An 18,803-nucleotide genomic window follows, 5' to 3' on the forward strand; every position below is an offset into this window, starting at 1 on the left:
CATGGGACTCTCCTTTCAGCCACTGCACTGACACAAATGACTGATGATTGGTTGAAAGAAATTGATAATATGAAGATTGTGGGAGCTGTACTGTTAGATTTCAGTGTAGCCTTAGATATTATTGACCATAACCTGTTGTTGAGAAAACGTACATGTTATGGCTTTTCAACCTCTGCCATATTGTGGATTCAGAGCCATCTATCTAATAGAACTCTGATGGTTTCCTTTAATGGAAGCTCCTCTAATGTCAAACACGTAAAATGTGGTGTACCACAGGGCAGCTCTCTAGGCGCTCTATTCCTTTCTAAGTTTACCAATGACCTGTCATTGGCATTAAATAAATCATGTGTGTCCATGTATGCTGATGATTCAACCATATACGCATCAGCAACCACAACTAATGATGTCACTGAAACCCTTAACAAAGAGTTGCAGTCTGTTTTGAAATGGGTGGCCAGTAATAAACTGGTCCTGAACATCTCTAAAACTAAGATCATTGTATTTGGTACAAATAATTCGCTAAATTATAGACCTCAGCTGAATGGTGTGTCTGTTGAACAAGTTGAGGAGACTAAATTACTTGGCGTTACCTTGGATTGGAAACTGTCATGGTCAAAACATATAGATTCAATGGTTGTAAAGATGGGGAGAGGTCTGTCTGTAATAAAGAGATGCTCTGCTTTTTTGACACCACACTCCATAAAGCAAGTTATGCACGGTCTAGTTTTATCTTATTTTGATTATTGTCCAGTCATGTGGTCAAGTGCTGCCAAGAAAGACCCAGTGAAGCTGCAGCCCAGAACAGAGCGGCACGTCTTGTTCTTCACTGTAATCAGAGGGATAATATAAATACTATGCATGCCAGTCTCTCTTGGCTAAGAGTTGAGGAGAGACATTAATAAGAAACATGAATGTGTTGGAGATTACAAATCGTTTGCATAGTCAACTTACACACAGCTCTGACAAACACTTACCCCACCAGACATGCCACCAGGGGTCTTTCACAGTCCCCAGATCCAGAACAAATTCATGGAAACGTACAGTATTATTCAGAGCCATGAGTGCATGGAACTCCCATCTTATATAGTGCAAGTGAACAGAACCTGGTTTCAAAATACAAATAAAGCAGCACCTCACGGCACAACGCCTCTCCTCCATGTGACCTACTTGTTGTGTGCATGTACTGACGTGTATGTGTAACAGATGGATACACACACACTCTACATGTCAGTCTTTTGTCTGTAATGTCTTTTTGGTTATGTGTCAGACCCCAGTAAGTCTAGCTGTGTCTATCGACGTCGGCTAATGGGGATCCTTCCTAATAAATCAAATCAAATCTTTCCTGGCATGGCCGTTGGTTCTTCACCTCTCTCTCTCTCTGACTACCTAACCAGAGACAGATGTCATCATAATAAGATTTATTTTTTAGATTTATTTTATTTGTCCTATTTCACACATGCACACGTGGGAATTGGAAATGTGTTTTTTTGCATGTCCCAAGAGTGGGGTCAGGGCCAGGCATTATCAACAACGACCCTGGAGCAATTAGGGTTAAGTGCCTTGCTCAAGGGCACATTGACAGATTTATTCACCTTGTCGGCTCAGAGATTCAAACTAGCGCTTTGTCGGTTACTGGCCCAACACTAACTGCTAGGCTACCTGCCGCCCATATGTAGGCTGTGGGATGGCATGCAGCAGTGTGGGTGGAGGTTTTGCAGTGCCTGCATAGGTTTGGCCGGGCGGTCATGTGTGAGTAGCTGAATGTTCTCTCAGAGATGACCTATAATCCTCTGGGCCCAGCTTTTCAAAAATTATCTATCTGGATTTAGGCTATCGGATAGGATAAAATGCATAGAAATAGGATGAAAAGAATGGGACTCTCCTTTCAATTAATTGATTCATCCGTTCTATTTATTCTGCACCAGCCGGTGTCAGAGGAAGGCCCTAAAAATGGTCAAAGACTCCAGCCACCCAGGTCATAGACTGCTACCGCACGGCAAGTGGTACCGGTGAACCAGGTCTGGAACCAACAGGACCATGAACAGCTTCTACCCCCAAGCCATAAGACTCCTAAATAGTTAACCAGTAGCTGTGGAAAGAACTGAAAACTGCTGTTCACAAATGCTCTCCATCCAACCTCACTGAGCTCGAGCTGTTTTGCAAGGAGGAATGGGAAAAAAATTCAGTCTCTCGATGTGCAAAACTGATAGAGACATACCCCAAGCGATTTACAGCTGTAATCGCAGCAAAAGGTGGCGCTACAAAGTATTAACTTAAGGGGGCTGAATAATTTTGCACGCCCAATTTTTCAGTTTTTGATTTGTTAAAAAAGTTTGAAATATCCAATAAATGTCGTTCCACTTCATGATTGTGTCCCACTTGTTGTTGATTCTTCACAAAAAAATACAGTTTTATATCTTTATGTTTGAAGCCTGAAATGTGGCAAGAGGTCGCAAAGTTCAAGGGGGCCGAATACTTTCGCAAGGCACTGTATCTACTTTACTAGATACAGTATGTACATATCCACCTCGATGACCTCGTGCCCCCGCACATCTACTCGGTACTGGTACCCCATGTATATAGCCAAGTTATGGTTACTCACTGATTTATTTACTCCTTGCCTTCTTATTTTTCTATCATCTCTATTTGTTTTCTCTCTGCATTGTTGGGAAGGGCCTGTATCTAAGCATTTCACTGTTAGTCTACACCTGTTGTTTACCAAGCACGTTACAAAGAACATTTGATTTGATTCATCATATCCGAATGCCGAAATCCAGATAGATTACTTTTGAAAAACTGGGCCGTGGTGATGAATTACAGTGGGTTAGGATGAGAGACTCACATCCAGCCCACATGGGAATGTGCCTTTCTGCAACTCCGCTCGCGCGCACACATACAGACAGGAAAGACAGGAACGAGAAGTGACAGACTTGGCTCGGGAAGTCAGGAACACACATCATGGGAAACTACCTGGAAAAACTGAACAGAAACAGGAGCCGTGTCTTTTCAAACTCCCAGTCACTGAAACCACGTATACAGTGCGGTCCGTAAATATTGGGACAGAGACGCATTTTTTCTTATTTTGTGTCTATACTCCAAAAGTTTGGATTTCAAATCAAACATTGACTGTGAGGTTAAAGGTCAGCTTTCATTTGAAGGGTTAACCATTATCCGTAATCGTGGTACAGTATCATCCACATGAATGTAGAAGTGTTTTACACGTTTTATTCTTATTTACAAGAAAAATGGGCACAAAATAATCTGAAACACAACAAAAACAAACAGCAATAGTCATTGTTTGATTTCAAATCCAAACTTTTGAAATACAGAGCCAAAAGAAGGAAATATGCTTTCCTGTCCCAATAATTGCAGAGGGCACTGTACTCTATACTTCTCTTGAAGGCTCGAATAGGACAGATAATTCCAACCATACTCGATCTATCTGTCTATTCAACCAGTGGGGAGAGGATCTATATTGGATAAAAGCTGATATAATTGGCCATGCTACTCTCTCCGAACTGAATTGTCTCTCGAGAATGTGCTTTGTGTGTCTGTCTGTCTGTCTGTCTACTGGAGTGTGTGCGTGCGTGTGTTTCTTCTCTACCGTCCGTCCGTCTGTCTGTCTGCTGGAGAGCGTTGTTATTAGACAGCCCAGCAGCAGGTCCCTCCTGATGTTCTAACCACCTCCATTTGCACGGTGGCGGGTAGCCGCATCGACATCGGTGGGCAGCCGGGTACATTAAACAGACAGCCTAATCAACCATACAGGAAGCTAGCGGTTGCTGTGGCTGAGCCCAGAGACTGGCGGCTTTTACCACTCGACTTCTACAGCAACAGGCTAACAGCCCCCATTAGGACTCAATTATCCCAGTCCTCACTGAGGAACAATATAACCTCCTCAGACAAAGTCCATCAGACATCATCAGCCGCCAGCGAAGCCCACAAACACAAAAGAGCTGCTTAAACCTGGCCCACTCTGTGTTTCACCACAGGCTACGTTCAATACTATAATACTGTACCCCTAAAAGGCAGAGAAAATGATACAGAACACATGGTGATGCTCCTAATTATTACATTTACATTACATTTAAGTCATTTAGCAGACACTCTTATCCAGAGCGACTTACAAATTGGTGCTTTCACCTTATGACATCCAGTGGAACAGCCACTTTACAATAGTGCATCTAGGTCTTTTAAGGGGGGGGGGGGGTGAGAAGGATTACTTTATCCTATCCTAGGTATTCCTTAAAGAGGTGGGGTTTCAGGTGTCTCCGGAAGGTGGTGATTGACTCCGCTGTCCTGGCGTCGTGAGGGAGTTTGTTCCACCATTGGGGGCCAGAGCAGCGAACAGTTTTGACTGGGCTGAGCGGGAACTGTACTTCCTCAGTGGTAGGGAGGCGAGCAGGCCAGAGGTGGATGAACGCAGTGCCCTTGTTTGGGTGTAGGGCCTGATCAGAGCCTGGAGGTACTGAGGTGCCGTTCCCCTCACAGCTCCGTAGGCAAGCACCATGGTCTTGTAGCGGATGCGAGCTTCAACTGGAAGCCAGTGGAGAGAGCGGAGGAGCGGGGTGACGTGAGAGAACTTGGGAAGGTTGAACGCCAGACGGGCTGCGGCGTTCTGGATGAGTTGTAGGGGTTTAATGGCACAGGCAGGGAGCCCAGCCAACAGCGAGTTGCAGTAATCCAGACGGGAGATGACAAGTGCCTGGATTAGGACCTGCGCCGCTTCCTGTGTGAGGCAGGGTCGTACTCTGCGGATGTTGTAGAGCATGAACCTACAGGAACGGGCCACCGCCTTGATGTTAGTTGAGAACGACAGGGTGTTGTCCAGGATCACGCCAAGGTTCTTAGCGCTCTGGGAGGAGGACACGATGGAGTTGTCAACCGTGATGGCGAGATCATGGAACGGGCAGTCCTTCCCCGGAACGGGCAGTCCTTCATAATTGTCACGTATATTCCCTCTGGCCTTTAGGTCACCAGACTGCTGATTATTACGCACTCCTGTCACCATTGTCACGCGTACCAGCACTTAGTGACACTCACCTGGACTCCATCACATCCTTGATTACCTGCCCTATTTATGTCACTCCCTTTGGTTCCTTCCCCAGGCGTTATTGTTTCGGTATCTGTTTCATGTCGGTGCGCTGTTCGCGTTTCCTGTTTTGTTAAATTTAGTTTATTTATTAAATGTATTCACTTCCTGAACTTGCTTCCCGACACTCAGCGTACATCGTTCCAATAGTAGTATTCATTTAACCCTTCCCTTTTGTTCCGGGTCAATTTGTCACACCCTGATCTGTTTCACCTGTCTTTGTGAATGTCTCCACCCCTTCCAAGGTGTCACCCATCTTCCCCATTATCCCCTGTGTATTTACACCTGTGTTCTCTGTTTGTCTGTTGCCAGTTCGTTTTGTTTCCTCAAGCCTACCATTGTTCTTCCCTTTGCTCCGGCCTCTCGATTGTTCCTGTTTTCTAGTTTTCCTGGTGTTGACCGTTATGCCTGCCCTGACCCTGAGCTTGCCAGCCGTCCTGTACCTTTGCCCCACATATCTGGATTACTGACCCCTGCCTACCTTTTGCCTGCCCCTGTTTGGATTAATAAACTGTTGTTACTTCGACGTCGTCTGCACCTGGGCCTTACCTGAAACGTGATCAAATGTATGACCTTGATGTACTTCAATTGACCCAGAACATGAACCGTGTAGGCGGAATCGAACATAAGGGAAGGGATACAAAACAATGGAGGGAACATTCACTGACTGTACCATCGTGCACTTTAGCAAACAGCCCAACAGTAGCAAAGCACCAAGGTGTTGTTTAGGGGAGGACTTACTGTAGTGTCTCATCTCAGCACATTTCCCTGGATGGCAGGACCAGAGAGGAGGAGAGGGACAACAGAACAATACGAGGGATGCTGCTTGTCCCTGTGGTCATTTACAATGTGCTGGCAGAGGGAGAGCCAGATAAGAGTTTGGATCACTGCCACCGTGGAGTTGTCTCCCGCTCTGGAATTGACCGTCCATCAATCCCAGGCAAAAGACAAAAGAGCCAGGCAACTTGATTGGAGCGCAAGACGAGATTTTGTGATCCAATGACCTCCAAGAGAATGTGTCATAGTGCATAGTGTTCACAGACATGCACACAGAGAGTATACACGGAGTGTAGAAAACATGAGGAACACATTCCTAATATTGATTTGCACCCCCGTTTGCCCTCAGAACAGCCTCAGTTCGTCAGGGCGTGGACTCTACAAGGTGTTGAAAGCGTTCCACAGGAATGCTGGCCCATGTTGACTCCAATGCTTCCCACAGTTGTGTCAAGTTGTCTGGATGTCCTTTGGGTGGTGGTGCATTTTTGATACACATGGGAAACTGTTGCGAGTGAAAAACCCAGCAGTGTTGCAGTTCTTGACACACTCAAACCGGTGCGCCTGGCACCAACTACCATACCCCGTTCAAAGGCACTTCAATATTTTGTCTTGCCCATTCGCCCGCTGAATGGCACAAATACACAATCAATGTCGAAAATTGTCTCAAGTCTCAAATATCCTTCTTTAACCTGTCTCCTCCCCTTCATCTACACTAATTGAAGTGTATTTAACAAGTGATATCAACAAGGGACCATAGCTTTTACCTGCATTCACCTGGTCACTCTGTCATGGAAAGAGCAGGTGTTCCTAATGTTTTGTACACTCAGTCTATACACAGACGCGTGCAAAGAAACACAAACGTCCACACATACACAACCATTCGTACACAGACTCACACAAAGCGTGGCAGGTATGCATTCACTACACTCCCACACACACACACACACACACGCACATTCCGGAACTCCCCTAATCCCAATCTGTCCCTCACCTTGTGTTCTGGCCCTGAAAATGAGTCCATACTCCTGAGAGCCACGGGAGAGAGCGAGCGAGCGATGGTAACGAGGGGAGGGAGAGAGAGAGAGCGTGTCAGGAAGTAGATTATTTCTGCTGAGCGCCATCTGGAAGTTGCAAGGTAGATAAACAATGACAGGAGCTGCATCCCATCTCATCTCCCAAACCGGTCGACACACACACACACACACACACACACACGAAGGCACAAATGTAATGCACAGCCGCAATCGCCGGCACTCTTGCTCACCACGCCAAGGATTGTCAGGGATTCTGGGCTTATCAATCGGCGGCCAGATACCAACTGGAACGGCAGAGCAAACAAAGGGACGGGGGGAAAAACTACGGTAATATCAGGCAACAATGAGAACACAAATGGGATGATGTCAGAAAGCTATTCTTTCGGCAGCCGTGTATTTAATCTGGTCAAGCCTCCCCAAATCTCTGCAATCTCTCCAGTGAGCAGAGAGGGAGAGAGTCAGCCAGCCAATCCCCCAAAATAGGAACTTGGTATGGAATTGGATAAGGGATATGGACGGATATGGACGGATATGGATGGTTAGCAAGGAAAGTGCAGACTGTCTGCTGCTACAGTACTGGATGGGGAATCTGGTTAACACAACCACGAAAAGCATTACTGTAGCTTGCACAATGAGGCCTGAAGCAATGCTTACTACAGGATTCCATGCTGCTAAAGCCAACACAACACGCAAGGGCAACAGCTGCAGCTGCGATCCCCATTGGAGACTACTGCCTGCAGGGTGGGCTGGGGGTTGGGTGGGCTGTGGTAGGGTGAGCCTGGGGTGAGCCTGTCACAGGAGCCATGCCATGGGGGAAGGGAAGAGATAGAGAGGGGGGGTGGACAGGGAGTTGGTGAGACAGTGACAGGGCCCCTCAGGCAGCAAGGAGGAACCGCACCTGAATCCAGCCTCTCTCTCTCTCTCTCTCTCCAGACTCAGCCACGTGGCAGCTGGCCTCTTCTACTCCAATGACCCTGATGCAGTGACGAGGGAGTCAGGTGGCTGGGCTGAGAGACAGGGAAGGAGGGAGAGGTTGACAAATGAACCTGGTCAGGTAACATCCACAAACGTGGAGGGATGGAGGGAGGGAGGGAGGGAGGGGGTGTCTGTCGGCTCATATCGGATCATCCGCAGAAATCTGTGGGCCGATTGCAAAGCGGTCCGGTCAGGGGAGACTTTAAATCCTCCCTCCGTAGGTCTGTTAGCGATTCTGATTGAGAAGACAACGGAGAGAGGGGAGTCAGGGAGGACTCTCCCTGGGAAGGTTTTCACTGAGATAGATCTGATGAAACAGAACAGGGACGACAAGCAGGAAGAAAAGCTTGTCCCAAACGGCAGCCTATTCACCACATGGGCCTATGGGCCCTAGTCAAAAGTATTGCACTACATAGCCATTAGGGTTCAATTTCGGACCTGGCCCCTGTCTGTACTCACGGAAAGCGTGGGAATTTGGGCCGGGTGCATCACATATTTATACCCTGATGGACGAGAAGGAAAAGGAGAAAAGGAAAAGCGTATAGCAAGGCTGAGAGAAGAAGCCCAAATTTGAACTGAGAGAATAGATCCCTGTTTGAGCACATCTCAGTGTGGAGGAAGAGTTTCTCTGGCCCACGTTTGGGAGCAAAAGGCTCAGTCTATAATCGTGTTAAGGCTTTTGGCTAAACAAGTGTCCTCTCTTCTTCTGTATTTAAAGCTTGATGAATGCCCATTGTCTGGCTGTTATTCAACACAGCAGTCCCTATGCCAGGCACGCACACACACACACACACACACACACACACACACACACACACATACACACACACATACACACGTCCAAACTCCAATTAGTACTACCAGCCAAGAATCAGCGTCACTGGTCTAACTACCTTAGGTAAACACAAACAACAACATCTTGGCATAAACTTGCTCTTGGCACATTTAAAAAAAAAAAAGACACATTTTATGTTCCAATCCTTCGCCAGAGGTCGTGAACAGTCCTCCCACTGTTGTCTCGTTATCCTTGCAATAGGCAATATTGTGCCGAGCAGCTCCATTTATCTTCACTACCTTTTAAGAGAGCAGGGAATGAGGATGAGTGTTACCGCTAACAGCAAAACATGTATCTTTCATGGCACACGTGTTCAGCCATTTGTTCTGTCGCTTCACTGAAACTGTATGAGAGACTCTGCAGCTACACAATAGACTAGAGGCCTCGACATCTCCTCCTCCTCCTCCTCCCCCTCCTCCTCCTCCTCCCTCGTCTCTCCACTCACTCGGAGCCATTCAGCTTGAAGAGTGTGCTTTTTTGTGCCCACCTCCATTTCCAAACTGTGAGCAGAAAACCTTCATTAGCATACTGATGGTGATGGCGTACATCTAGCCTAGTCATAGCAACTCCGCATTACTAGACCTGACATTTTGTGGGGGGTGTGGCCTGAGGTTTGTTCACACTTGTTTTCATCATCATTTAGCCTTTGTCACACCACTGTAATCCAAGACACAAACATACGCTCACCGGACACAATTGCAGCTTTCAGACACACACACACACACACACACACACACACACACACACACACACACACACAGGCCGTGATTACAGCACGCAAATACACACACAGTCAGCGGACTGACTAATCACCCATCTGGAGCAGCCTTTTCCAGGGCTGGATGACAAAGCGCCCATCCCTACAGGTTAATGCCCTTGGATCAAACCGTTTAGCTCATATTACAGTGACGCGGGTCAGGGGGGCTGGTGACTGACCGGACAAGGAAGTGGCGACATCACAGATAAGAACATGACTACACTGGCTGCAGGCGCTGCTGTCAAGGCCGTAGTGCCTTTCCTCGAACTCAAAAACAGTCCCGAGTCAAGGGCAAGGAGAGGGTGAGCTGAGCCAGAACAGAACAGGAGAAAAAGCCATTTCCATGTGGCTAGTTTGTGAAGTGAAATACCCTCTGTGGCTAAATGGCTTTTCCTGCGAAAGCTCTGGTTCTGTATAAGTGCTGGTGCCAGCTAAGCAAACTAAGCTGACTGTTTCTGGCCGAGGCCCTTTGAAAACAGCCCGTAGAGTAATCCCAAAATGCCTTATACATTGCAAAGAGACTGGTTGTGCAACTAGGCTGTGCACTGGGCTGATCCAGGTAAGACTGCTTGTTCTCTGTGGCCCCTGGCAGCAAGGCTCAAACTGGGATAACACTGGAACAGGGCCAGGGGGCCATTAGAGTGGAGAGAGGGACTGTATCCCAAATGGCACCCTATTCCCTATTTAGTGAGCTACTTTTGATTGTGGGCCCTGGTGAAAAGTAGTGCACTCAATAGGGAATAGAGTACCATTTTCAGACGCAACCAATGTCTGGCTGACACGGTAGTTGGAACATGACATTCTCAAAGACCAAGGAGGACTTTACGCGAGCCGGACTCGAAGATGCTATAGGGGAACTATAGGAGAGCCAGGCAGCTGTTTCATTCAACTTCTCAGATAACAAACACAGCCTCTCCAATTGAATACAGCCAGGCCTAACAAGCTGAAGGGCCGAGAGCAAGCCGGCATGCAAATCAATGTTTTGATCCACGGTCGATGTGGCGGGACTGGGGTAAATCACTGACTCACCTTCCTTAGTTGCCTGATTACGACCTGCGGCCCAATATTATTGAGGAATGTCACCGTACATGCGGACGAGTAAATCAGACAACAAACGCTTCCCTTGAAATGCATAAAACTATGTTCAGGTGGTAAATATTCAAGGACAAAAAATATACTCCGGCGAGCGCTTGGCTTGCGCCATCAGTACATACCAGCTGACCGACTGTAATGGTTCCTAACCACATCCTCTACTGGACTCGGTCACATGATCAGTGGCAGAGGGACACTGATTCTCCTCAGACAGGGAGGAGGAACCTTCAATACTCTTGTTACCACAGCCACAAAGTCAAAATTGGCTATATCGTTAAAATTAAACAAATAAAAAATGAGCTTTTTGGTCTTAATTTAAGGTTAGGGCTAGGCATAAGGTTAGTAGTGTGGTTAATGTTAGGGCTAGGCATAAGGTTAGTAGTGTGGTTAATGTTAGGGCTAGGCATAAGGTTAGTAGTGTGGTTAATGTTAGGGCTAGGCATAAGGTTAGTAGTGTGGTTAATGTTAGGGCTAGGCATAAGGTTAGTAGTGTGGTTAATGTTAGGGCTAGGCATAAGGTTAGTAGTGTGGTTAATGTTAGGGCTAGGCATAAGGTTAGTAGTGTGGTTAATGTTAGGGCTAGGCATAAGGTTAGTAGTGTGGTTAATGTTAGGGCTAGGCATAAGGTTAGTAGTGTGGTTAATGTTAGGGCTAGGCATAAGGTTAGTAGTGTGGTTAATGTTAGGGCTAGGCATAAGGTTAGTAGTGTGGTTAATGTTAGGGCTAGGCATAAGGTTAGTAGTGTGGTTAATGTTAGGGCTAGGCATAAGGTTAGTAGTGTGGTTAATGTTAGGGCTAGGCATAAGGTTAGTAGTGTGGTTAATGTTAGGGCTAGGCATAAGGTTAGTAGTGTGGTTAATGTTAGGGCTAGGCATAAGGTTAGTAGTGTGGTTAATGTTAGGGCTAGGCATAAGGTTAGTAGTGTGGTTAATGTTAGGGCTAGGCATAAGGTTAGTAGTGTGGTTAATGTTAGGGCTAGGCATAAGGTTAGTAGTGTGGTTAAGGTTAGGGCTAGGCATAAGGTTAGTAGTGTGGTTAAGGTTAGGGCTAGGCATAAGGTTAGTAGTGTGGTTAATGTTAGGGCTAGGCATAAGGTTAGTAGTGTGGTTAATGTTAGGGCTAGGCATAAGGTTAGTAGTGTGGTTAAGGTTAGGGCTAGGCATAAGGTTAGTAGTGTGGTTAAGGTTAGGGCTAGGCATAAGGTTAGTAGTGTGGTTAATGTTAGGGCTAGGCATAAGGTTAGTAGTGTGGTTAATGTTAGGGCTAGGCATAATGTTAGTAGTGTGGTTAATGTTAGGGCTAGGCATAAGGTTAGTAGTGTGGTTAATGTTAGGGCTAGGCATAAGGTTAGTAGTGTGGTTAATGTTAGGGCTAGGCATAAGGTTAGTAGTGTGGTTAATGTTAGGGCTAGGCATAAGGTTAGTAGTGTGGTTAATGTTAGGGCTAGGCATAAGGTTAGTAGTGTGGTTAATGTTAGGGCTAGGCATAAGGTTAGTAGTGTGGTTAATGTTAGGGCTAGGCATAAGGTTAGTAGTGTGGTTAATGTTAGGGCTAGGCATAAGGTTAGTAGTGTGGTTAATGTTAGGGCTAGGCATAAGTTGAGCAGTGTGGTTAATGTTAGGGCTAGGCATAAGGTTAGCAGTGTGGTTAATGTTAGGGTTGGTTTCAAATCTGATTTTAAGAAGAGACAATTGTAGAAATAGGCGAGGTGTATGACTTTGTGTCAACTAGTAACGACTGAAAACCCTGACGAAGGTCTAATAAGATGAGAATTAGTGATCTGTGGAGCATCAAGACCACTAGTGTGTTGAAGTTGACTTCCCTAGTCATAACAAAATCCACAGGACAACTCTCCTTATAATCCAGAAATAATCTGCCCATTCAGTCATCCCAATACACGTTTTATCACATTAAAGCCAGAGTCCCAAATAAAATGTCACTTGTTTTTTTCTGGCTAAATATATCTCGATAATGTATAGATGAAAGATGAATTTGCCATTTGGATCACTTCAAAGTGATACAAATGAAGGTTTTACGAAATTATAAGTACAGCAGTTCAGTACAAATGGAAGGTCAGATTTCTCCGGGTAATTGTGACGCGGAGGCCGACTGATCATTTATCTTGTGCACATTCTATCTCTCCCTCTCCATCCATGACTACAGCAACACATCAACAACACATCAACATTACATATCGGGACTCACAAATGAGTCGAGTGACACGGAATAAATGTGTCATTTAGCTGACAAATGCACGTCGTAATGGTTAATAATATTGTCTCCCGGCTGTTAGTCCATCTGTGCGTCTATCTGTCTGTGCGACAGCTGATAGGCCAACGCAGAAGCGCCGATTTGAAAACACTGGTGGGTCTGTAATTACAAAGTTGCTTTGATGTTGCTAGCTTAAGCTTCTGAATGAAAACTGGAATTGAGGTCGATTTTCATTCAGCAAGGGATTGAGAATATTTTCTTAGTGGAACACTATTTCAGACTTCTCAGCACAACTAGTGCCAGCAGCATGTTGGACACTATGGATAATAATCGCGAAAGCCAGCTCTGTCTACTGGTATGTGAAGCTAGCTAGCTAATTTAGCTTTCTAGAAAACCGATAGATCCACACGATTGCTTGCAAATGTGCATAGCCTACCGGTGGGTGATTAGTCTACAGCCAAATAAACGTTCATACACTTGCAAACTTTGCTGGAGTTGCTAGCTTGCTAAGGTAATTGTTTTCCTCTTGGATGTGGAGTTTACTTTTGCAACCTTTTGATGGAAAATGTATTCAATCCAATAGCTGTTGAGGGTCGACTTTTTCAAGTGTTTGCACTGCTAGAGACGAAGCAGATAACATTTACATTTAAGTCATTTAGCAGACGCTCTTATCCAGAGCGACTTACAAATTGGTGCATTCACCTTATGACATCCAGTGGAACAGTAGTGCATCTAAATCTTTTAAGGGGGAGGGGGGTGAGAGGGATTACTTTATCCTATCCTAGGTATTGCTTAAAGAGGTGGGGTTTCAGGTGTCTCTGGAAGGTGGTGATTGACTCCGCTGTCCTGGCGTCGTGAGGGAGTTTGTTCCACCATTGGGGGGCCAGAGCAGCGAACAGTTTTGACTGGGCTGAGCGGGAACTGTACTTCCTCAGTGGTAGGGAGGCGAGCAGGCCAGAGGTGGATGAACGCAGTGCCCTTGTTTGGGTGTAGGGCCTGATCAGAGCCTGGAGGTACTGAGGTGCCGTTCCCCTCACAGCTCCGTAGGCAAGCACCATGGTCTTGTAGCGGATGCGAGCTTCAACTGGAAGCCAGTGGAGAGAGCGGAGGAGCGGGGTGACGTGAGAGAACTTGGGAAGGTTGAACACCAGACGGGCTGCGGCGTTCTGGATGAGTTGTAGGGGTTTAATGGCACAGGCAGGGAGCCCAGCCAACAGCGAGTTGCAGTAATCCAGACGGGAGATGACGAGTGCCTGGATTAGGGCCTGCACCGCTTCCTGTGTGAGGCAGGGTCGTACTCTGCGGATGTTGTAGAGCATGAACCTACAGGAACGGGCCACCGCCTTGATGTTAGTTGAGAACGACAGGGTGTTGTCCAGGATCACGCCAAGGTTCTTAGCGCTCTGGGAGGAGGACACAATGGAGTTGTCAACCGTGATGGCGAGATCATGGAACGGGCAGTCCTTCCCGGGAGGAAGAGCAGCTCCGTCTTGCCGAGGTTCAGCTTGAGGTGGTGATCCGTCATCCACACTGATATGTCTGCCAGACATGCAGAGATGCGATTCGCCACCTGATCATCAGAAGGGGGAAAGGAGAAGATTAATTGTGTGTCGTCTGCATAGCAATGATAGGAGAGACCATGTGAGGTTATGACAGAGCCAAGTGACTTGGTGTATAGCGAGAATAGGAGAGGGCCTAGAACAGAGCCCTGGGGGACACCAGTGGTGAGAGCACGTGGTGTGGAGACGGATTCTCGCCACGCCACCTGGTAGGAGCGACCTGTCAGGTAGGATGCAATCCAAGCGTGGGCCGCGCCGGAGATGCCCAACTCGGAGAGGGTGGAGAGGAGGATCTGATGGTTCACAGTATCGAAGGCAGCCGATAGGTCTAGAAGGATGAGAGCAGAGGAGAGAGAGTTAGCTTTAGCAGTGCGGAGCGCCTCCGTGATACAGAGAAGAGCAGTCTCAGTTGAATGACTAGTCTTGAAACCTGACTGATTTGGATCAAGAAGGTCATTCTGAGAGAGATAGCGGGAGAGCTGGCCAAGGACGGCACGTTCAAGAGTTTTGGAGAGAAAAGAAAGAAGGGATACTGGTCTGTAGTTGTTGACATCGGAGGGATCGAGTGTAGGTTTTTTCAGAAGGGGTGCAACTCTCGCTCTCTTGAAGACGGAAGGGACGTAGCCAGCGGTCAGGGATGAGTTGATGAGCGAGGTGAGGTAAGGGAGAAGGTCTCCGGAAATGGTCTGGAGAAGAGAGGAGGGGATAGGGTCAAGCGGGCAGGTTGTTGGGCGGCCGGCCGTCACAAGACGCGAGATTTCATCTGGAGAGAGGGGGGAGAAAGAGGTCAGAGCACATGGTAGGGCAACGGCGCTACCGTTGCAACGCTTTAGGCGGCCTATATTGTTGAACTTGTCTATATACCGTAAAATATGAATACATTTTACTGTTTTAACATTCATAGCTGACTCCACTTGTAAATGGTCATTTTTTATCCAGTAGAGTAACTTACATGCTTGTTGTAGGCTACAAGCAAACAAGAACACAAGCTGTCTAAAAGCTGTTTGATACTGACTGATCGAAAGGTTGCTGGCCCAGCGGCCGCTTGAGAACTTTCAGATAGAGTATGTTATGACGTCTCGTCTGGGTTCGTTTACATGATGTCTCCCCTGGGTTCGTTTACATGATGTCTCCCCTGGGTTCGTTTACATGATGTCTCGTCTGGGTTCGTTTACATGATGTCTCGTCTGGGTTCGTTTACATGATGTCTCGTCTGGGTTCGTTTACATGATGTCTCGTCTGGGTTCGTTTACATGATGTCTCGTCTGGGTTCGTTTACATGATGTCTCGTCTGGGTTCATTTACATGATGTCTCGTCTGGGTTCGTTTACATGATGTCTCCCCTGGGTTCGTTTACATGATGTCTCCCCTGGGTTCGTTTACATGATGTCTCCCCTGGGTTCGGTTACATGATGTCTGGCTTTAAGATAAATATAATTGACATTGATTACCATCCAAATGATGTAAACATGTTCACAATGGGCAATAAGTCTGTGATGACTTTTTCATACCACATTTTTTTATAGGTTTGTGTTACAACAGGCTCGTAACGCCCAGGCTGACCGTGCTTCTGTATGGAGCAGAGGTTCCCTGCCTTGAGCTGTGAGCGAGTCCTGCTTTGCTCTGAACAGCCTTCAACCGGTTTGGGAGGAGGACTGACCATGCTGGCCTTACGGCACATGCCAGAGTCGCCCCGCCCTGCGCCAAAAACAACACAGGTCCACATATGTGACCATAGATCACTCAATAGCCATCAAACCGTCGCGCTACGTTCTGTGAGCAAGCCCACCTTTGTAATTGGTTCCTCTGCAACCATTCCCACTCTGGATGACCAATATAAACAAGGCAATAATAATTGCCATCCAACCAAGACGCTAGATCCAGAATGTTGGAGAGGGTGAGTCATTCTCCCAAAGACAGAACATGAAAACATCCTGATTCAGAATGTTCTATGTTCTATACCTATAATCAGGACGGTATAAGATGGAGCTGAAAGAAAACGTCCAAACAATGTAATCCGGTTTCAAACGAAGAGTGATTCTGCTGGTAGCGCTATGAGCTCACAGTGTATCACAGTGTGTCTGACTGTGGGTTGATTGCACACCTCCAGGTTAGAGCTCCCACTCGCTGTCGCACACACAGGGCTGTGAAACGGATCTAACGCCTCTGAACTCTGCTGAGAGAGAGAGGGGGCCAGAACCATATCATTACCACAGCCCACACTCTGGGATACACATGAGAGGGTGTGTGTGTGGGTGTGTGTGTGTGTGTGTGTGCGCGCGTCAGGGTCTGCTCTGGTCTGAACGAGTGCCATGGAGATGTTCGTCAAGCCAGAGCCAGTCAGAGCATGTCTGGACTGGGATGAGACCAAACGAAAGAGTCGGAACTCCGAGAGATTGACACAAAGCCACTGGGGGCTCTTTCACAGCAACACAGAGCAGGACCAGGATGTTCAATATAACAGCAGCACTCCAAACCCATGCTGTGGGTCTCAACACCACTCATTAATAAAAAACAATATAACGGTGTGGAACGGGGGGGTGGGGGGGGGGGGGTCAGGGGTGGTGTTGGGGAGGACTAATGGGGAAATTGCGTGATTTATAAGCCAAAAGTAAGAAATTATTACGAGCCAGTTGACAATAACAGCCCACAATCAGTCATAATTGTTTTTATGTGTGTGACATGACTGCAGATAGAGGGTTCTAATTGATATTCCAAACCGACTTTGTTAATTAAAGCGCTGATTATTCCACTGAGCAGACCTCGACAACTGGAGGCGCTGCAGTGCCCTTTAGGAGACTGTTGTTCCCATTCCAAAACATTCACTGCTATTCCTGTGAGCCTGAATTTTAGCCACTGATATACACTGTCCAGGGAAGATGACCAATATTTATGAACAAACACAAAAACAGCGGGAAACTGTTTTGCATACAAGAGGATCCTCAATCTGAACGCATTCATTTTGCTTTCTGTAGGCGTAGTAAATGTTAATTGATTGAGCAACACAGGAACAATTGCCCACAAAGGAGAAGAAGAGTTTAATGTAGGCTCTGGTGATTTCACCTCTCTCTGCTGGAGAAATTCGAGGTGGAAAAGTTACAGCAACAAAGATAATTCCACAACAACTTCCACACACTCAACAAAAACACCACAGACGACCGTAAACCACAAAAGTCATCTAAATCCTGAGCTGAAATCTCCCTTCTAGTTGTGGGGCGAGCATTTCTGTGTGAGGTGAGAGCCTCAGAGGGCTGTAAGCAGGCTAGGGCTGGCCAGGAACAATGGGCCTCATCTGTGAGAGGAGAGTCCGTGCACGGCTAGGGGAGACTGGCTGGTGAAGACAGCAACCTTAATGGATGTGACAGTCAGCAGATACACACCAGGCAGCCAGACCCGCTGCAATCACTCCTTCACCACTGTGTCCAGATGAGAAAACAGAGAAAAAACACAAGCTACCCCTCTACTGGTTACACACTACACGATACAGCATCCTCAGACAGACAGACAGACAGACAGACAGACAGACAGACAGACAGACAGACAGAGACATACATACAGACACAGAGAGACAAACATACAGAGAGACATACAGACAGAGATACATACATACATACATACATACATACAGACATACAGAGATACATACATACATACATACATACAGACAGACAGACAGACAGACATACAGACAGACATACAGACAGAGACATACAGACATACAGACAGAATAGCAGGAGGGTGCTGCCTACTTTTAGAAAGTATGGTTATCAGTAGAAGAGAAGAAAAAAGAGAGAAGTTTACTGTTGTTGTTTTATCAGGACGCCAGGGTCTTTAAATTAAAGCGAGAGACACACCAGAGTTTTTAAAGTGAGAGACACACCAGGGTTTTTTAAAGCAAGAGACACGCCAGGGTTTTTAAAGCAAGAGACACACCAGGGTTTTTTAAAGCGAGGGACACACAAGGGTTTTTAAAGCAAGAGACACACCAGGGTTTTTTAAAGCAAGAGACACACCAGGGTTTTTTAAAGCGAGAGACACACCAGGGTTTTAAAGCGAGAGACACACCAGGGTTTTTTAAAGCGAGAGACACACAAGGTTTTTTTTAAAGCACGAGACACACCAGGGCTTTTAAAAGCGAGAGACACACAAGGGTTTTATAAAGCAATAGACCCACCAGGGCTTTTAAAAGCGAGAGACACACCAGGGTTTTATAAAGCAAGAGACACACAAGGGTTTTATAAAGCAAGAGACACACCGGAGACGTATAGAGGAAAGAACCCAGCGAGGAAAACAGGAGGAGACTGTCCAGACTAAAGTTGGCCACAATCAGCTTACTGAAGTACCCTGTCACGTCACAGAGTTTCTCCAAGGCTGGAAGTGGACTAGGGATCACGGTCAACTCAAGGCCTTTGATAATGTCCTGAAAGAGAGTCACAAACGAGGAAGTAGACTGCTAGCAGACCGGGCAGTG

The 18,803-nt window shown here is 46.7% G+C and overlaps 1 protein-coding gene across 1 annotated transcript in view; it reads right to left on the minus strand.

Moving 5' to 3' along the window:
- Positions 1-18,803, minus strand: part of plxnb2b (plexin b2b) — a 182,807-nt gene that overhangs the window by 141,182 nt on the left and 22,822 nt on the right.

The sequence above is a fragment of the Oncorhynchus nerka genome, linkage group LG9a (assembly GCF_034236695.1).
Source record: "Oncorhynchus nerka isolate Pitt River linkage group LG9a, Oner_Uvic_2.0, whole genome shotgun sequence".
NCBI classification, from domain to species: Eukaryota; Metazoa; Chordata; class Actinopteri; order Salmoniformes; family Salmonidae; genus Oncorhynchus; species Oncorhynchus nerka.